The following is a 4,607-nucleotide window of genomic DNA, read 5'->3' as shown; positions in this document are numbered from 1 at the left end:
ACAAATACAAAGTTACCAGTTACATGTTTCTTCTCAGAAACGCCAATCCCAACAGCAACTCCAATGACAGCAGCAACAACAACTACGCCAACTCCAGCTACAGCACCCTCAGTTCCAACTACGGATCATTTTGTCACAGGTATAGTCAAACTTTCCATATTTGATCCTATGATAAAATTAACAGCACTTTGCTCATCACCAATAACTTTTCGCCCAAGTATTAAGCTTTCCCTGATTCTTGCGGTTATGCATAGTTACAAGTAACATGTTCCTTCTCAGAAATGCCAACTTCAACGACAAAAGCTACAACAACTACGCCAACTCCAGCTACAGGACCCTCAGCTCCAACTACAGATTATTTTGTCACTGGTATAGTCACACTTTCCATATTTGATCCTTTGATAAAATGAACAGCCCTTTGCTCATAACAAATTACTTGTCGCTCAAGTATGTCGCTTTTCCCCTATTCTTGCGCTCATGCATGTACAAACACATAGTTTCAAGTAACATGTTCCTTCTCAGAAACGCCAACTTCAACGACAGCAGCAACAACAACTACACCAACTCCAGCTACAGCATCCTCAGTTCCAACTACAAATGATTTCGTCAAAGGTATGGTCAATCTTTCCATATTTGGTCCTAAGATAGAAGTAACAACACTTTGTTCATAACAAATAACTTGTCGCTTAAGCATGTCACTTTTCCCTGATTCTTGCACTTATGCATGTACAAATACATCGTTAGAAGTCACATGTTCCGTCTCAGAAATGCCAACTTCAATGACGGCAGCAACAACATCTACGCCAACTGCAGCTACAGGACCCTCAGTTCCAACTACACATTATTTTGTCAAAGGTATGGTCACACTTTCCAACATTGATCCTGGGATAAAATTAACAGCACTTTTCTCATAACAAATAACTTGTCGCTCAAGTATGTTGCTTTTCCCTGATTTTTGCACTTATGCATGTACACATACATCGTTGCAAGTAACATGTTCCTTCTCAGAAACGCCAACTTCAACGACAGAAGCAACAACAACTACGCCAACTCCAGTGACAGCACCCTCAGTTCCAACTACAGATTATTTTCTGACAGGTATAGTCAAACTTTCCATATTTGATCCTATGTTAAAATTAACAGCACTTTGCTCAACACCAACAAAATTTCGCCCAAGTATTTCACTTTCCCTGATTCTTGCGGTTATGCATAGTTACACGTAACATGTTCCTTCTCAGAAATGCCAACTTCAATGACAGAAGCTACAACAACTACGCCAACTCCAGCTACAGGACACTCAGTTCCAACTACAGATTATTTTGTCACTGGTATAGTCATACTTTCCATATTTGATCCTATAATAAAATTAACAGCACTTTTCTCATAACAAATAACTTGTCGCTCAAGTATGTCGCTTTTCCCTGATTTTTTCACCAATGCATGTACAAATACATAGTTACAAGTTACATGTTCCTTCTCAGAAATGCCAACTTACACGACAGCAGCAACAACAACTACGCCAACTCCAGCTACAGCATCCTCAGTTCCAACTATAGATGATTTCGTCAAAGGTATGGTCAAACTTTCCATATTTGATCCTAAGATAGAAGTAACAACACTTTGTTCATAACAAATAACTTGTCGCTTAAGCATGTCGCTTTTCCCTGATTCTTGCTGTTATGCATTTACAAATACATAGTTACAAGTAACATGTTCCTTCTCAGAAACGTCAATCCCAACAGCAACTCCAACGACAGCAACAACAACAACTACGCTAACTCCAGCTACAGCACCCCCAGTTCCAACTACAGACTATTTTGTCACAGGTATGGTCACACTTTCCATATTTGATCCTATGATAAAATTAACAGCACTTTTCTCATAACAAACTCCAGCTACAGCAACCCCATTTCTTACTACAGATTATTTTGTCACAGGTATAGTCCAACTTTCCATATTTGATCCTATGATAAAATTAACAGCACTTTGCTCATCACCAATAACTTTTCGCCCAAGTATTTCGCTTTCCCTGATTCTTTCGGTTATGCATAGTTACAAGTAACATGTTCCTTCTCAGAAACGCCAACTTCCACGACAGCAGCAACAACAACTACGCCAACTCCAGCTAGAGCATCCTTAGTTCCAACTAAAGGTTATTTTGTCAAAGGTATAGTCACACTTTCCATATTTGATCCTATGATAAAATTAACAGCACTTTGCTTATAACAAATTACTTGTTGCTCAAGTATGTCGCTTTTCCCTGAATCTTGCACTTATGCATGTACAAATACATAGTAACAAGTAACATGTGCCTTCTCAGAAACGCCAATCTCAACAGCAACTCCAACGACAGCAGCAACAACAACTACGCCAACTCCAGCTACAGCACCCCCAGTTCCAACTACAGATTATTTTGTCACAGGTATAGTCAAACTTTCCAATATTGATCCTGTGATAAAAGTAACAGCACTTTTCTCCTAACAAATAACTTGTCGCTCAAGTATGTCGCTTTTCCCTGATTTTTGCATTCATGCATGTACACATAATTCGTTACAAGTAACATGTTCCGTCTCAGAAATGCCAACTTCAACGACAGCAGCAACAACAACTACGCCAACTCCAGCTACAGCATCCTCAGTTCCAACTACAGATTATTTCTTCAAAGGTATGGTCAAACTTTCTATATTTGATCCTAAGATAGAAGTAACAACACTTTGTTCATAACAAATAACTTGTCGCTTAAGCATGTCGCTTTTCCCTGATTCTTGCTGTTATGCATTTACAAATACATAGTTACAAGTAACATGTTCCTTCTCAGAAACGCCAATCCCAACAGCAACTCCAACGACAGCAGCAACAACATCTACGCCAACTCTAGCTACAGCATCCTCTGTTCCAACTACAGATTATTTTGTCACAGGTATGGTCACACTTTCCATATTTGATCCTATGATAAAAGTAACAACACTTTGCTTATAACGAATATCTTGTTGCTTTTGCCTGATTCTTGCACTTATGCATGTACACACACATCGTTACAAGTAACATGTTCCGTCTCAGAAATGCCAACTTCAACGACAGAAGCTACAACAACTAAGCCAACTCCAGCTACAGGACCCTCAGTTCCAACTACAGATTATTTTGTCACTGGTATAGTCACACTTTCCATATTTGATCCTATGATAAAATTAACAGCACTTTACTCATAACAAATTACTTGTCGCTCAAGTATGTCACTTTTCCCTGGTTCATGCGCTTATGCATGTACAAACACATAGTTTCAAGTAACATGTTCCTTCTCAGAAATGCCAACTTCAATGACAGCAGCAACAACAACTACGCCATCTCCAGCTACAGCATCCTCAGTTCGAACTACAGGTTATTTTGTCACAGGTAAAGTCACACTTTCCAATATTGATCCTGTGATAAAAGTAACAGCACTTTTCTCGTAACAAATAACTTGCCGCTCAAGTATGTCGCTTTTCCATGATTTTTTCACCAATGCATGTACAAATACATAGTTACAAGTAACATGTTCTTTCTCAGAAACGCCAACTTCCACGACAGCAGCAACAACAACTACGCCATCTCCAGCTTCAGCATCCTCAGTTCCAAGTACAGATTATTTTGTCAATGGTATGGTCACACTTACCACACACTAAGATAGAAGCAACAACACTTTGTTCATAACAAATAACTTGTCGCTTAAGTATGCCGCTTTTCCCTGATTCTTGCGGTCATGCATTTACAAATACATAGTTACCAGTTACATGTTTCTTCTCAGAAACGCCAATCCCAACAGCAACTCCAACGACAGCAGCAACAACAACTACGCCAACTCCAGCTACAGCACCCTCAGTTCCAACTACAGATTATTTAGTCACAGGTATAGTCAAACTTTCCATATTTGATCCTATGATAAAATTAACAGCACTTTGCTCATCACCAATAACTTTTCGCCCAAGTATTTCGCTTTCCCTGATTCTTGCGCTTATGCAGCTTGTCAGCATTGACTGACTGACAGAACAGAAAGGGTTGGGACGATTATAATCCTGAATTATGGTTGTCATGGCATGGGATAGGTGAACTGAAGGATGATTGACGAATGGATTGATTTACACAACCTTGATATAGTTATACCACTGCTAGGTAAAACAACAAGCATCTTATAATGCTAGACATTGTATTATCTTTCCAATCCTCTCACCCCTTTTTCACAGTTCTAGAACAATGGTAATGTGGGGTTGATTTTAACACTGACTGGCTGTGATTTAAGATATTTCACTATCTAATCAAGTAGTTTTTTACTCTTTCGTACAGTGACGGGTGGAGTCTCAAGTGGAATGAACAAAAGCAGTGCCTTCATCATATCTTCGATGGCACTTCTCTCATGGCTACTCGTGTCAAGCTGATCATAGGACTTGGGTGTTCACTCAAGACAAACCCAAGACAACACATAAGAACCATTTTAACAAAGAAACATTATTAACCCTATTAACCATTTTCCCCACAGAACTATATTAACCAAGATAAACATAAACAAATGAATAATATATATTACTAAAGGAATTGCTATTTAATCACAATACAATATTTTATTTAAGATA

General features: G+C 38.8%; 1 long non-coding RNA gene across 1 annotated transcript; it reads left to right on the top strand.

Moving 5' to 3' along the window:
- The first annotated feature begins 3,297 nt into the window (after window positions 1–3,297).
- Window positions 3,298–4,607, top strand: LOC307085274. Its single transcript, XR_013812357.1, has 4 exons — window positions 3,298–3,393; window positions 3,547–3,636; window positions 3,785–3,886; window positions 4,321–4,607. It is a non-coding gene; the product is annotated as an uncharacterized lncRNA (long non-coding RNA).

The sequence above is a fragment of the Pollachius pollachius genome, assembly GCF_949987615.1.
Source record: "Pollachius pollachius genome assembly, chromosome: 13".
Classification (NCBI taxonomy): domain Eukaryota; kingdom Metazoa; phylum Chordata; class Actinopteri; order Gadiformes; family Gadidae; genus Pollachius; species Pollachius pollachius.
This window is presented reverse-complemented; position numbering and strand designations above follow the sequence as displayed.